The sequence below is a fragment of the Aotus nancymaae genome, unplaced genomic scaffold, assembly GCF_030222135.1.
Source record: "Aotus nancymaae isolate 86718 unplaced genomic scaffold, 86718_ANA_hifiasm-v0.15.2.pri h1tg000108l, whole genome shotgun sequence".
NCBI classification, from domain to species: domain Eukaryota; kingdom Metazoa; phylum Chordata; class Mammalia; order Primates; family Aotidae; genus Aotus; species Aotus nancymaae.
In genome coordinates, this window is record NW_026988523.1 from 44,396,579 (window position 1) to 44,414,163 (window position 17,585).

The following is a 17,585-nucleotide window of genomic DNA, read 5'->3' on the forward strand; positions in this document are numbered from 1 at the left end:
TAAAAGAGTAATTCCTGTGTGATTATGTTCAATATTAAAGAGTATTTTGAGAGGGAGTATATTTTTTATAAAAGAGTACTTCCTGTGAGATTATACTCAATATAAAAGAGTACTTCCAGTGTGATTATATTCAATATAAAAGAGTGCTATGAGAGGGAGTATATTTTTTATAAAGGAGTACTTTGTGTGTGATTATATTCAATATAAACCAGTATATCCGGTGTGATTATATTCAATATAAAAGAGTACTTTGAGAGGGAGTATATTTTTTATAAAGGGTATTTCCCATGGGATTATATTCAATAAAAAAGACTACTTTGAGAGCGAGTACATTTTTGATAAAAGAGTACGTCCTGTGTGATTATATTCAATATAAAAGAGTATTTTTAGAGGGAGTATATATTTTAAAAAAGAGTACTTCCTGCGTGATTATATTCAATATAAAAGAGTACTTTGAGAGGGAGTATATTTTTTAAAAAAGAGTACTTCCACTGTGATTATATTCAATATAAAAGAGTACCTTGAGAGGGAATATATTTTTTATAAAAGAGTACTTCCTGCGGGATTATATTCAATATAAAGGAATAATTTGAGAGGGAGTACATTTTTTCTAAAAAAGTACTTGTGTTTGATTATATTCAGTATAAAAGAGTACTTACTGTGTGATTATATTCAATATAAAATAGTACTTCCACTGTGATTATATTCAATATAAAAGAGTACCTTGAGAGGGAGTATATTTTTAATAAAAGAGTACTTCCTCTGTGATTACATTCAACATAAAGGAGTACCTTGAGAGGGAGTATATTTTTTATAAACGAGTACTGCCTGTGTGATTTTATTCAATATAAAAGAGTACTTTGAGAGGGAGTATATTTTTGATAAAAGAGTACTTCCTATGTGATTATGTTCAATATAAAAGAGTACACTGAGAGGGAGTATATTTTTTATAAAAGAGTAATTCCTGTGTGATTATGTTCAATATTAAAGAGTATTTTGAGAGGGAGTATATTTTTTATAAAAGAGTACTTCCTGTGAGATTATACTCAATATAAAAGAGTAATTCCAGTGTGATTATATTCAATATAAAAGAGTGCTATGAGAGGGAGTATATTTTTTATAAAAGAGTACTTTGTGTGTGATTATATTCAATATAAACCAGTATATCCGGTGTGATTATATTCAATATAAAAGAGTACTTTGAGAGGGAGTATATTTTTTATAAAAGAGTACTTCCTGTGTGATTATATTCAATATAATAGAGTACTTTGAGAGGGAGTATATTTTTTATAAAAGAGTACTTCCTGTGTGATTATATTTAGTATAAAAGAGTACTTCCAGTGTGATTATATTCCGTATAAAAGAGGAATTCAAGAGGGAGTATATTTTTTATAAAAGAGTACTTCCTGTGTGATTATATTCAATATAAAATAGTACTTTGAGAGGGAGTACATTTTTTATAAAACAGTACTTCCTGTGTGATTATATTCAATATAAAAGAGTACTTGGAGAGGGAGTATATTTTTTATAAAACAGTACTTCCTGTGTGATTATATTCAATATAAAAGAGTATTTTGAGAGGGAGTATATTGTTTATAAAAGAGTACTTTGAGAGGGAGTATATATTTTATAAAAGAGTTCTTCCTGTGTGATTATATTCAGTATAAATGAGTACTTCCAGTGTGATTATATTCCATATAAAAGAGGACTTCGAGAGGGAGTATATTTTTTATAAAAGAGTACTTCCTGTGTGATTATATTCAATATAAAAGGGTACTTTGAGAGGCAGTATATTTTTTATAAAAGAGTAATTCGTGTGTGATTATATTCAATATAAAAGAGTACTTAGTGAGGAAGTATATTTTTTATAAAAGAGAATTTCCTGTGTGATTATACTCAATTTAAAAGAGTACTTTGAAAGGGAGTATATTTCTTATTCAAGAGGATTTCCTGTGTGATTATATTCAATATAAAAGAGTACTTGGAGAGGGAGTACATTTTTTATAAAAGAGTACTTCCTGTGTGAGTATATTCAATATAAAAGAGTACTTCCAGTGTGATTATATCCAATATAAAACAGTACTTTGAGAGGGAGTATATTTTTTTATAAAAGAGTACTTCCTGGGTGACTATATTCAATATAAAAGAGTATTTTGAGAGGGAGTATATTTTTTTATAAAAGAGTACTTCCTGGGTGACTATATTCAATATAAAAGAGTACTTCCAGAGTGATTATAATCAACATAAAAGAGTAGTGTGAGAGGGAGTATATTTTTTATAAAAGAGTACATCCAGTGTGATTATAGTCAATATAAAAGAGTACATTGAGAGGGAGTATATTTTTAATAAAAGAGTACTTCCTGTGTGATTATATTCATTATAAAAGGGCACTTTGAGAAGGAGTATATTTATATGAAAGAGTAATTCCTGTGTGATAATATTCAATATAAAAGGGTTCTTTGAGAGGGAGTATATTTTTAATAAAAGAGTACTTTCCGAGTGATTATATTCAATATAAAAGAGTACATCAAGTGTGATTATATTCAATATAAAAGAGTACATTGAGAGGGAGCATATTTTTTATCAAAGAGTACTTCTAGTGTGATTATATTCAATATAAAAGGGTATTTTGAGAGGGAGTATATTTTTTATAAAAGAGTACATCCAGTGTGATTTTGTTCAATATAAAAGAGTACATTGAGAGGGAGTATATTTTTTATAAAAGAGTAGTTCCTGTGTGATTATGTTCAATAGAAAAGAGTACGTTGATATGGAGTATATTTTTTATAAAAGAGTACTTCCTGTGTGAATATATTCAGTATAAAATGGTACTTCCACTGTGATTATATTCAATATAAAAGAGTATTTTGAGATGGAGTATATTTTTTATAAAAGAGTACTTCCTGTGTGATTATATTCAATATAAAAGAGTACCTTGAGAGGGAGTATATTTTTTATAATAGAGTACTTCTTGTGTAATTATACTGAATATAAAAGAGTACTTTGAGAGGGAGTATATTTTTTATAAAAGAGTACTTGCTATGTGATTATGTTCAATATAAAAGAGTACATTGAGAGAGAGTATATTTTTTATAAAAGAGTACTTCCTGTGTGATTATGTTCAATATAAAAGAGTACTTTGAGATGGAGTATATTTTTTATAAAAGAGTATTTCCTTTGTGATTATATTCAATATAAAAGAGTACTTCCTGTGTGATTTTATTCAATATAAAAGAGTACCTTGAGAGGGAGTAAATATTTTAAAAAAGAGTACTTAGTGTTTGATTATATTCAGTATAAAAGAGTACTTTGAGATGGAGTATATTTTTTATCAAAGAGTACTTCCTGTGTGATCATATTCAGTATAAAAGAGTACTTCCACTGTGATTATATTCAATATAAAAGAGTACCTTGAGAGGGAGAATATTTTTTTTAAAGAGTACTTAGTGTTTGACTATATTCAGTATAAAAGAGTACTTTGAGATGGAGTATATTTTTTATAAAAAAGTACTGCCTGTGAGATTATATTCAATATAAAAGAGTACTTTGAGAGGGAGTATATTTTTTATAAAGGGTATTTCCCATGGGATTATATTCAATGAAAAAGAGTACTTTGAGAGGGAGTATATTTTTTATAAAAGAGTACGTCCTGTGTGACTATATTCAATATAAAAGAGTATTTTTAGAGGGAGTATATATTTTAAAAAAGAGTACTTCCTGCGTGATTATATTCAATATAAAAGAGTACTTTGAGAGGGAGTATATTTTTTAAAAAAGAGTACTTCCACTGTGATTATATTCAATATAAAAGAGTACCTTGAGAGGGAATATATTTTTTATAAAAGAGTACTTCCTGCGGGATTATATTCAATATAAAGGAATAATGTGAGAGGGAGTACATTTTTTCTAAAAAAGTACTTGTGTTTGATTATATTCAGTATAAAAGAGTACTTACTGTGTGATTATATTCAATATAAAATAGTACTTCCACTGTGATTATATTCAATATAAAAGAGTACCTTGAGAGGGAGTATATTTTTAATAAAAGAGTACTTCCTCTGTGATTACATTCAATATAAAGGAGTACCTTGAGAGGGAGTATATTTTTTATAAACGAGTACTGCCTGTGTGATTTTATTCAATATAAAAGAGTACTTTGAGAGGGAGTATATTTTTGATAAAAGAGAACTTCCTATGTGATTATGTTCAATATAAAAGAGTACACTGAGAGCGAGTATATTTTTTATAAAAGAGTAATTCCTGTGTGATTATGTTCAATATTAAAGAGTATTTTGAGAGGGAGTATATTTTTTATAAAAGAGTACTTCCTGTGAGATTATACTCAATATAAAAGAGTACTTCCAGTGCGATTATATTCAATATAAAAGAGTGCTATGAGAGGGAGTATATTTTTTATAAAAGAGTACTTTGTGTGTGATTATATTCAATATTAACCAGTATATCCGGTGTGATTATATTCAATATAAAAGAGTACTTTGAGAGGGAGTATATTTTTTATGAAAGACTACTTCCTGTGTGATTATATTCAATATAATAGAGTACTTTGAGAGGGAGTATATTTTTTATAAAAGAGTACTTCCTGTGTGATTATATTTAGTATAAAAGAGTACTTCCAGTGTGATTATATTCCGTATAAAAGAGGAATTCCAGATGGAGTATATTTTTTATAAAAGAGTACTTCCTGTGTGATTATATTCAATATAACATAGTACTTTGAGAGGGAGTACATTTTTTATAAAACAGCACTTCCTGTGTGATTATATTCAATATAAAAGAGTACTTGGAGAGGGAGTATATTTTTTATAAAAGAGTACTTCCTGTGTGATTATATTCAATATAAAAGAGTATTTTGAGAGGGAGTATATTGTTTATAAAAGAGTACTTCGAGAGGGAGTATATATTTTATAAAAGAGTTCTTCCTGTGTGATTATATTCAGTATAAAGGAGTACTTCCAGTGTGATTATATTCCATATAAAAGAGGACTTCGAGAGGGAGTATATTTTTTATAAAAGAGTACTTCCTGTGTGATTATATTCAAGATAAAAGGGTACTTTGAGAGGCAGTATATTTTTTATAAAAGAGTAATTCGTGTGTGATTATATTCAATATAAAAGAGTACTTAGTGAGGAAGTATATTTTTTATAAAAGAGAATTTCCTGTGTGATTATACTCAATTTAAAAGAGTACTTTGAAAGGGAGTATATTTCTTATTCAAGAGGATTTCCTGTGTGATTATATTCAATATAAAAGAGTACTTGGAGAGGGAGTACATTTTTTATAAAAGAGTACTTCCTGTGTGATTATATTCAATATAAAAGAGTATTTTGAGAGGGAGTATATTTTTTTATAAAAGAGTACTTCCTGGGTGACTATATTCAATATAAAAGAGTAATTCCAGAGTGATTATAATCAACATTAAAGAGTAGTGTGAGAGGGAGTATATTTTTTATAAAAGAGTACATCCAGTGTGATTATAGTCAACATAAAAGAGTACATTGAGAGGGAGTATATTTTTAATAAAAGAGTACTTCCTGTGTGATTATATTCATTATAAAAGGGCACTTTGAGAAGGAGTATATTTATATGAAAGAGTAATTCCTGTGTGATAATATTCAATATAAAAGGGTTCTTTGAGAGGGAGTATATTTTTAATAAAAGAGTACTTTACGAGTGATTATATTCAATATAAAAGAGTACATCAAGTGTGATTATATTCAATATAAAAGAGTACTTTGAGAGGGAGTATATTTTTTATCAAAGAGTACTTCTAGTGTGATTATATTCAATATAAAAGGGTATTTTGAGAGGGAGTATATTTTTTATAAAAAAGTACATCCAGTGTGATTATGTTCAGTATAAAAGAGTACATTGAGAGGGAGTATATTTTTTATAAAAGAGTACTTCCTGTGTGATTATGTTCAATAGAAAAGAGTACGTTGAGATGGAGTATATTTTTTATAAAAGAGTACTTCCTGTGTGAATATATTCAGTATAAAATGGTACTTCCACTGTGATTATATTCAATATAAAAGAGTACTTTGAGATGGAGTATATTTTTTATAAAAGAGTACTTCCTGTGTGACTATATTCAATATAAAAGAGTACCTTGAGAGGGAGTATATTTTTTATAAAAGAGTACTTCTTGTGTAATTATACTGAATATAAAAGAATACTTTGAGAGGGAGTATATTTTTTATAAAAGAGTACTTGCTATGTGATTATGTTCAATATAAAAGAGTACATTGAGAGAGAGTATATTTTTTATAAAAGAGTACTTCCTGTGTGATTATGTTCAATATAAAAGAGTACTTTGAGATGGAGTATATTTTTTATAAAAGAGTAATTCCTTTGTGATTATATTCAATATAAAAGAGTACTTCCTGTGTGATTTTATTCAATATAAAAGAGTACCTTGAGAGGGAGTAAATATTTTAAAAAAGGGTACATAGTGTTTGACTATATTCAGTATAAAAGAGTACTTTGAGATGGAGTATATTTTTTATCAAAGACTACTTCCTGTGTGATTATATTCAGTATAAAAGAGTACTTCCACTGTGATTATATTCAATATAAAAGAGTACCTTGAGAGGGAGAATATTTTTTTTAAAGAGTACTTAGTGTTTGACCATATTCAGTATAAAAGAGTACTTTGAGATGGAGTATATTTTTTATAAAAAAGTACGGCCTGTGAGATTATATTCAATATAAAAGAGTACTTTGAGAGGGAGTATATTTTTTATAAAGGGTATTTCCCATGGGATTATATTCAATAAAAAAGACTACTTTGAGAGGGAGTACATTTTTGATAAAAGAGTACATCCTGTGTGATTATATTCAATATAAAAGAGTATTTTTAGAGGGAGTATATATTTTAAAAAAGAGTACTTCCTGCGTGATTATATTCAATATAAAAGAGTACTTTGAGAGGGAGTATATTTTTAAAAAAAGAGTACTTCCACTGTGATTATATTCAATATAAAAGAGTACCTTGAGAGGGAATATATTTTTAATAAAAGAGTACTTCCTGCGGGATTATATTCAATATAAAGGAATAATTTGAGAGGGAGTACATTTTTTCTAAAAAAGTACTTGTGTTTGATTATATTCAGTATAAAAGAGTACTTACTGTGTGATTATATTCAATATAAAATAGTACTTCCACTGTGATTATATTCAATATAAAAGAGTACCTTGAGAGGGAGTATATTTTTAATAAAAGAGTACTTCCTCTGTGATTACATTCAACATAAAGGAGTACCTTGAGAGGGAGTATATTTTTTATAAACGAGTACTGCCTGTGTGATTTTATTCAATATAAAAGAGTACTTTGAGAGGGAGTATATTTTTGATAAAAGAGTACTTCCTATGTGATTATGTTCAATATAAAAGAGTACACTGAGAGGGAGTATATTTTTTATAAAAGAGTAATTCCTGTGTGATTATGTTCAATATTAAAGAGTATTTTGAGAGGGAGTATATTTTTTATAAAAGAGTACTTCCTGTGAGATTATACTCAATATAAAAGAGTACTTCCAGTGTGATTATATTCAATATAAAAGAGTGCTATGAGAGGGAGTATATTTTTTATAAAGGAGTACTTTGTGTGTGATTATATTCAATATAAACCAGTATATCCGGTGTGATTATATTCAATATAAAAGAGTACTTTGAGAGGGAGTATATTTTTTATAAAGGGTATTTCCCATGGGATTATATTCAATAAAAAAGACTACTTTGAGAGCGAGTACATTTTTGATAAAAGAGTACGTCCTGTGTGATTATATTCAATATAAAAGAGTATTTTTAGAGGGAGTATATATTTTAAAAAAGAGTACTTCCTGCGTGATTATATTCAATATAAAAGAGTACTTTGAGAGGGAGTATATTTTTTAAAAAAGAGTACTTCCACTGTGATTATATTCAATATAAAAGAGTACCTTGAGAGGGAATATATTTTTTATAAAAGAGTACTTCCTGCGGGATTATATTCAATATAAAGGAATAATTTGAGAGGGAGTACATTTTTTCTAAAAAAGTACTTGTGTTTGATTATATTCAGTATAAAAGAGTACTTACTGTGTGATTATATTCAATATAAAATAGTACTTCCACTGTGATTATATTCAATTTAAAAGAGTACCTTGAGAGGGAGTATATTTTTAATAAAAGAGTACTTCCTCTGTGATTACATTCAATATAAAGGAGTACCTTGAGAGGGAGTATATTTTTTATAAACGAGTACTGCCTGTGTGATTTTATTCAATATAAAAGAGTACTTTGAGAGGGAGTATATTTTTGATAAAAGAGTACTTCCTATGTGATTATGTTCAATATAAAAGAGTACACTGAGAGGGAGTATATTTTTTATAAAAGAGTAATTCCTGTGTGATTATGTTCAATATTAAAGAGTATTTTGAGAGGGAGTATATTTTTTATAAAAGAGTACTTCCTGTGAGATTATACTCAATATAAAAGAGTACTTCCAATGCGATTATATTCAATATAAAAGAGTGCTATGAGAGGGAGTATATTTTTTATAAAACAGTACTTTGTGTGTGATTATATTCAATATAAACCAGTATATCCGGTGTGATAAAATTCAATATGAAAGAGTAATTTGAGAGGGAGTATATTTTTAATAAAAGACTACTTCCTGTGTGATTATATTCAATAAAATAGAGTACTTTGAGAGGGAGTATATTTTTTATAAAAGAGTACTTCCTGTGTTATTATATTTAGTATAAAAGAGTACTTCCAGTGTGATTATATTCCGTATAAAATAGGAATTCCAGATGGAGTATATTTTTTATAAAAGAGTACTTCCTGTGTGATTATATTCAATATAAAATAGTACTTTGAGAGGGAGTACATTTTTTATAAAACAGTACTTCCTGTGTGATTATATTCAATATAAAAGAGTACTTGGAGAGGGAGTATATTTTTTATAAAAGAGTACTTCCTGTGTGATTATATTCAATATAAAAGAGTATTTTGAGAGGGAGTATATTTTTTATAAAAGAGTTCTTCGAGAGGGAGTATATATTTTATAAAAGAGTTCTTCCTGTGTGATTATATTCAGTATAAAGGAGTACTTCCAGTGTGATTATATTCCATATAAAAGAGGACTTCGAGAGGGAGTATATTTTTTATAAAAGAGTACTTCCTGTGTGATTATATTCAAGATAAAAGGGTACTTTGAGAGGCAGTATATTTTTTATAAAAGAGTAATTCGTGTGTGATTATATTCAATATAAAAGAGTACTTAGTGAGGAAGTATATTTTTTATAAAAGAGAATTTCCTGTGTGATTATACTCAATTTAAAAGAGTGCTTTGAAAGGGAGTATATTTCTTATTCAAGAGGATTTCCTGTGTGATTATATTCAATATAAAAGAGTACTTCCAGTGTGATTATATTCAATATAAAAGAGTACTTTGAGAGGGAGTACATTTTTTATAAAAGAGTACTTCCTGTGTGAGTATATTCAGTATAAAAGAGTACTTCCAGTGTGATTATATACAATATAAAACAGTACTTTGAGAGGGAGTATATTTTTTATAAAAGAGTACTTCCTGTGTGATTATATTCAATATAAAAGAGTATTTTGAGAGGGAGTATATTTTTTTATAAAAGAGTACTTCCTGGGTGACTATATTCAATATAAAAGAGTACTTCCAGAGTGATTATAATCAACATAAAAGAGTAGTGTGAGAGGGAGTATATTTTTTATAAAAGAGTACATCCAGTGTGATTATAGTCAATAGAAAAGAGTACATTGAGAGGGAGTATATTTTTAATAAAAGAGTACGTCCTGTGTGATTATGTTCATTATAAAAGGGCACTTTGAGAAGGAGTATATTTATATGAAAGAGTAATTCCTGTGTGATAATATTCAATATAAAAGGGTTATTTGAGAGGGAGTATATTTTTAATAAAAGAGTACTTTCCGAGTGATTATATTCAATATAAAAGAGTACATCAAGTGTGATTATATTCAATATAAAAGAGTACTTTGAGAGGGAGTATATTTTTTATCAAAGAGTACTTCTAGTGTGATTATATTCAATATAAAAGGGTATTTTGAGAGGGAGTATATTTTTTATAAAAGAGTACATCCAGTGTGATTATGTTCAATATAAAAGAGTACATTGAGAGGGAGTATATTTTTTATAAACGAGTACTTCCTGTGTGATTATGTTCAATAGAAAAGAGTACGTTGAGATGGAGTATACTTTTTATAAAAGAGTACTTCCTGTGTGAATATATTCAGTATAAAATGGTACTTCCACTGTGATTATATTCAATATAAAAGAGTACTTTGAGATGGAGTATATTTTTTATAAAAGAGTACTTCCTGTGTGATTATATTCAATATAAAAGAGTACCTTGAGAGGGAGTATATTTTTTATAAAAGAGTACTTCTTGTGTAATTATACTGAATATAAAAGAGTACTTTGAGAGGGAGTATATTTTTTATAAAAGAGTACTTGCTATGTGATTATGTTCAACATAAAAGAGTACATTGAGAGAGAGTATATTTTTTATAAAAGAGTACTTCCTGTGTGATTATGTTCAATATAAAAGAGTACTTTGAGATGGAGTATAATTTTTATAAAAGAGTATTTCCTTTGTGATTATATTCAATATAAAAGAGTACTTCCTGTGTGATTTTATTCAATATAAAAGAGTACCTTGAGAGGGAGTAAATATTTTAAAAAAGGGTACTTAGTGTTTGACTGTATTCAGTATAAAAGAGTACTTTGAGATGGAGTATATTTTTTATCAAAGAGTACTTCCTGTGTGATTATATTCAGTATAAAAGAGTACTTCCACTGTGATTATATTCAATATAAAAGAGTACCTTGAGAGGGAGGATATTTTTTTTAAAGAGTACTTAGTGTTTGACTATATTCAGTATAAAAGAGTACTTTGAGATGGAGTATATTTTTTATAAAAAAGTACTGCCTGTGAGATTATATTCAATATAAAAGAGTACTTTGAGAGGGAGTATATTTTTTATAAAGGGTATTTCCCATGGGATTATATTCAATAAAAAAGAGTACTTTGAGAGGGAGTACATTTTTTATAAAAGAGTACGTCCTGTGTGATTATATTCAATATAAAAGAGTATTTTTAGAGGGAGTATATATTTTAAAAAAGAGTACTTCCTGCGTGATTATATTCAATATAAAAGAGTACTTTGAGAGGGAGTATATTTTTTAAAAAAGAGTACTTCCACTGTGATTATATTCAATATAAAAGAGTACCTTGAGAGGGAATATATTTTTTATAAAAGAGTACTTCCTGCGGGATTATATTCAATATAAAGGAATAATTTGAGAGGGAGTACATTTTTTCTAAAAAAGTACTTGTGTTTGATTATATTCAGTATAAAAGAGTACTTACTGTGTGATTATATTCAATATAAAATAGTACTTCCACTGTGATTATATTCAATTTAAAAGAGTACCTTGAGAGGGAGTATATTTTTAATAAAAGAGTACTTCCTCTGTGATTACATTCAATATAAAGGAGTACCTTGAGAGGGAGTATATTTTTTATAAACGAGTACTGCCTGTGTGATTTTATTCAATATAAAAGAGTACTTAGAGAGGGAGTATATTTTTGATAAAAGAGTACTTCCTATGTGATTATGTGCAATATAAAAGAGTACACTGAGAGGGAGTATATTTTTTATAAAAGAGTAATTCCTGTGTGATTATGTTCAATATTAAAGAGTATTTTGAGAGGGAGTATATTTTTTATAAAAGAGTACTTCCTGTGAGATTATACTCAATATAAAAGAGTACTTCCAATGCGATTATATTCAATATAAAAGAGTGCTATGAGAGGGAGTATATTTTTTATAAAACAGTACTTTGTGTGTGATTATATTCAATATAAACCAGTATATCCGGTGTGATAATATTCAATATGAAAGAGTACTTTGAGAGGGAGTATATTTTTAATAAAAGAGTACTTCCTGTGTGATTATATTCAATATAATAGAGTACTTTGAGAGGGAGTATATTTTTTATAAAAGAGTACTTCCTGTGTGATTATATTTAGTATAAAAGAGTACTTCCATTGTGATTATATTCCGTATAAAAGAGGAATTCGAGAGGGAGTATATTTTTTATAAAAGAGTACTTCCTGTGTGATTATATTCAATATAAAATAGTAGGTTGAGAGGGAGTACATTTTTTATAAAACAGTACTTCCGGTGTGATTATATTCAATATAAAAGAGTACTTGGAGAGGGAGTATATTTTTTATAAAAGAGTACTTCCTGTGTGATTATATTCAATATAAAAGAGTATTTTGAGAGGGAGTATATTTTTTATAAAAGAGTACTTCGAGAGGGAGTATATATTTTATAAAAGAGTTCTTCCTGTGTGATTATATTCAGTATAAAGGAGTACTTCCAGTGTGATTATATTCCATATAAAAGAGGACTTCGAGAGGGAGTATATTTTTTATAAAAGAGTACTTCCTGTGTGATTATATTCAAGATAAAAGGGTACTTTGAGAGGCAGTGTATTTTTTATAAAAGAGTAATTCGTGTGTGATTATATTCAATATAAAAGAGTACTTAGTGAGGAAGTATATTTTTTATAAAAGAGAATTTCCTGTGTGATTATACTCAATTTAAAAGAGTGCTTTGAAAGGGAGTATATTTCTTATTCAAGAGGATTTCCTGTGTGATTATATTCAATATAAAAGAGTACTTCCAGTGTGATTATATTCAATATAAAAGAGTACTTTGAGAGGGAGTACATTTTTTATAAAAGAGTACTTCCTGTGTGAGTATATTCAGTATAAAAGAGTACTTCCAGTGTGATTATATCCAATATAAAACAGTACTTTGAGAGGGAGTATATTTTTTATAAAAGAGTACTTCCTGTGTGATTATATTCAATATAAAAGAGTATTTTGAGAGGGAGTATATTTTTTTATAAAAGAGTACTTCCTGGGTGACTATATTCAATATAAAAGAGTACTTCCAGAGTGATTATAATCAACATAAAAGAGTAGTGTGAGAGGGAGTATATTTTTTATAAAAGAGTACATCCAGTGTGATTATAGTCAATATAAAAGAGTACATTGAGAGGGAGTATATTTTTAATAAAAGAGTACTTCCTGTGTGATTATGTTCATTATAAAAGTGCACTTTGAGAAGGAGTATATTTATATGAAAGAGTAATTCCTGTGTGATAATATTCAATATAAAAGGGTTCTTTGAGAGGGAGTATATTTTTAATAAAAGAGTACTTTCCGAGTGATTATAATCAATATAAAAGAGTACATCAAGTGTGATTATATTCAATATAAAAGAGTACTTTGAGAGGGAGTATATTTTTTATCAAAGAGTACTTCTAGTGTGATTATATTCAATATAAAAGGGTATTTTGAGAGGGAGTATATTTTTTATAAAAGAGTACATCCAGTGTGATTATGTTCAATATAAAAGAGTACATTGAGAGGGAGTATATTTTTTATAAACGAGTACTTCCTGTGTGATTATGTTCAATAGAAAAGAGTACGTTGAGATGGAGTATACTTTTTATAAAAGAGTACTTCCTGTGTGAATATATTCAGTATAAAATGGTACTTCCACTGTGATTATATTCAATATAAAAGAGTACTTTGAGATGGAGTATATTTTTTATAAAAGAGTACTTCCTGTGTGATTATATTCAATATAAAAGAGTACCTTGAGAGGGAGTATATTTTTTATAAAAGAGTACTTCTTGTGTAATTATACTGAATATAAAAGAGTACTTTGAGAGGGAGTATATTTTTTATAAAAGAGTACTTGCTATGTGATTATGTTCAACATAAAAGAGTACATTGAGAGAGAGTATATTTTTTATAAAAGAGTACTTCCTGTGTGATTATGTTCAATATAAAAGAGTACTTTGAGATGGAGTATAATTTTTATAAAAGAGTATTTCCTTTGTGATTATATTCAATATAAAAGAGTACTTCCTGTGTGATTTTATTCAATATAAAAGAGTACCTTGAGAGGGAGTAAATATTTTAAAAAAGGGTACTTAGTGTTTGACTGTATTCAGTATAAAAGAGTACTTTGAGATGGAGTATATTTTTTATCAAAGAGTACTTCCTGTGTGATTATATTCAGTATAAAAGAGTACTTCCACTGTGATTATATTCAATATAAAAGAGTACCTTGAGAGGGAGGATATTTTTTTTAAAGAGTACTTAGTGTTTGACTATATTCAGTATAAAAGAGTACTTTGAGATGGAGTATATTTTTTATAAAAAAGTACTGCCTGTGAGATTATATTCAATATAAAAGAGTACTTTGAGAGGGAGTATATTTTTTATAAAGGGTATTTCCCATGGGATTATATTCAATAAAAAAGAGTACTTTGAGAGGGAGTACATTTTTTATAAAAGAGTACGTCCTGTGTGATTATATTCAATATAAAAGAGTATTTTTAGAGGGAGTATATATTTTAAAAAAGAGTACTTCCTGCGTGATTATATTCAATATAAAAGAGTACTTTGAGAGGGAGTATATTTTTTAAAAAAGAGTACTTCCACTGTGATTATATTCAATATAAAAGAGTACCTTGAGAGGGAATATATTTTTTATAAAAGAGTACTTCCTGCGGGATTATATTCAATATAAAGGAATAATTTGAGAGGGAGTACATTTTTTCTAAAAAAGTACTTGTGTTTGATTATATTCAGTATAAAAGAGTACTTACTGTGTGATTATATTCAATATAAAATAGTACTTCCACTGTGATTATATTCAATTTAAAAGAGTACCTTGAGAGGGAGTATATTTTTAATAAAAGAGTACTTCCTCTGTGATTACATTCAATATAAAGGAGTACCTTGAGAGGGAGTATATTTTTTATAAACGAGTACTGCCTGTGTGATTTTATTCAATATAAAAGAGTACTTTGAGAGGGAGTATATTTTTGATAAAAGAGTACTTCCTATGTGATTATGTTCAATATAAAAGAGTACACTGAGAGGGAGTATATTTTTTATAAAAGAGTAATTCCTGTGTGATTATGTTCAATATTAAAGAGTATTTTGAGAGGGAGTATATTTTTTATAAAAGAGTACTTCCTGTGAGATTATACTCAATATAAAAGAGTACTTCCAATGCGATTATATTCAATATAAAAGAGTGCTATGAGAGGGAGTATATTTTTTATAAAACAGTACTTTGTGTGTGATTATATTCAATATAAACCAGTATATCCGGTGTGATAAAATTCAATATGAAAGAGTAATTTGAGAGGGAGTATATTTTTAATAAAAGACTACTTCCTGTGTGATTATATTCAATAAAATAGAGTACTTTGAGAGGGAGTATATTTTTTATAAAAGAGTACTTCCTGTGTTATTATATTTAGTATAAAAGAGTACTTCCAGTGTGATTATATTCCGTATAAAATAGGAATTCCAGATGGAGTATATTTTTTATAAAAGAGTACTTCCTGTGTGATTATATTCAATATAAAATAGTACTTTGAGAGGGAGTACATTTTTTATAAAACAGTACTTCCTGTGTGATTATATTCAATATAAAAGAGTACTTGGAGAGGGAGTATATTTTTTATAAAAGAGTACTTCCTGTGTGATTATATTCAATATAAAAGAGTATTTTGAGAGGGAGTATATTTTTTATAAAAGAGTTCTTCGAGAGGGAGTATATATTTTATAAAAGAGTTCTTCCTGTGTGATTATATTCAGTATAAAGGAGTACTTCCAGTGTGATTATATTCCATATAAAAGAGGACTTCGAGAGGGAGTATATTTTTTATAAAAGAGTACTTCCTGTGTGATTATATTCAAGATAAAAGGGTACTTTGAGAGGCAGTATATTTTTTATAAAAGAGTAATTCGTGTGTGATTATATTCAATATAAAAGAGTACTTAGTGAGGAAGTATATTTTTTATAAAAGAGAATTTCCTGTGTGATTATACTCAATTTAAAAGAGTGCTTTGAAAGGGAGTATATTTCTTATTCAAGAGGATTTCCTGTGTGATTATATTCAATATAAAAGAGTACTTCCAGTGTGATTATATTCAATATAAAAGAGTACTTTGAGAGGGAGTACATTTTTTATAAAAGAGTACTTCCTGTGTGAGTATATTCAGTATAAAAGAGTACTTCCAGTGTGATTATATCCAATATAAAACAGTACTTTGAGAGGGAGTATATTTTTTATAAAAGAGTACTTCCTGTGTGATTATATTCAATATAAAAGAGTATTTTGAGAGGGAGTATATTTTTTTATAAAAGAGTACTTCCTGGGTGACTATATTCAATATAAAAGAGTACTTCCAGAGTGATTATAATCAACATAAAAGAGTAGTGTGAGAGGGAGTATATTTTTTATAAAAGAGTACATCCAGTGTGATTATAGTCAATATAAAAGAGTACATTGAGAGGGAGTATATTTTTAATAAAAGAGTACTTCCTGTGTGATTATGTTCATTATAAAAGTGCACTTTGAGAAGGAGTATATTTATATGAAAGAGTAATTCCTGTGTGATAATATTCAATATAAAAGGGTTCTTTGAGAGGGAGTATATTTTTAATAAAAGAGTACTTTCCGAGTGATTATAATCAATATAAAAGAGTACATCAAGTGTGATTATATTCAATATAAAAGAGTACTTTGAGAGGGAGTATATTTTTTATCAAAGAGTACTTCTAGTGTGATTATATTCAATATAAAAGGGTATTTTGAGAGGGAGTATATTTTTTATAAAAGAGTACATCCAGTGTGATTATGTTCAATATAAAAGAGTACATTGAGAGGGAGTTTATTTTTTATAAACGAGTACTTCCTGTGTGATTATGTTCAATAGAAAAGAGTACGTTGAGATGGAGTATACTTTTTATAAAAGAGTACTTCCTGTGTGAATATATTCAGTATAAAATGGTACTTCCACTGTGATTATATTCAATATAAAAGAGTACTTTGAGATGGAGTATATTTTTTATAAAAGAGTACTTCCTGTGTGATTATATTCAATATAAAAGAGTACCTTGAGAGGGAGTATATTTTTTATAAAAGAGTACTTCTTGTGTAATTATACTGAATATAAAAGAGTACTTTGAGAGGGAGTATATTTTTTATAAAAGAGTACTTGCTATGTGATTATGTTCAATATAAAAGAGTACATTGAGAGAGAGAATATTTTTTATAAAAGAGTACTTCCTGTGTGATTATGTTCAATATAAAAGAGTACTTTGAGATGGAGTATATTTTTTATAAAAGAGTATTTCCTTTGTGATTATATTCAATATAAAAGAGTACTTCCTGTGTGATTTTATTCAATATAAAAGAGTACCTTGAGAGGGAGTAAATATTTTAAAAAAGGGTACTTAGTGTTTGACTATATTCAGTATAAAAGAGTACTTTGAGATGGAGTATATTTTTTATCAAAGAGTACTTCCTGTGTGATTATATTCAGTATAAAAGAGTACTTCCACTGTGATTATATTCAATATAAAAGAGTACCTTGAGAGGGAGAATATTTTTTTTAAAGAGTACTTAGTGTTTGAC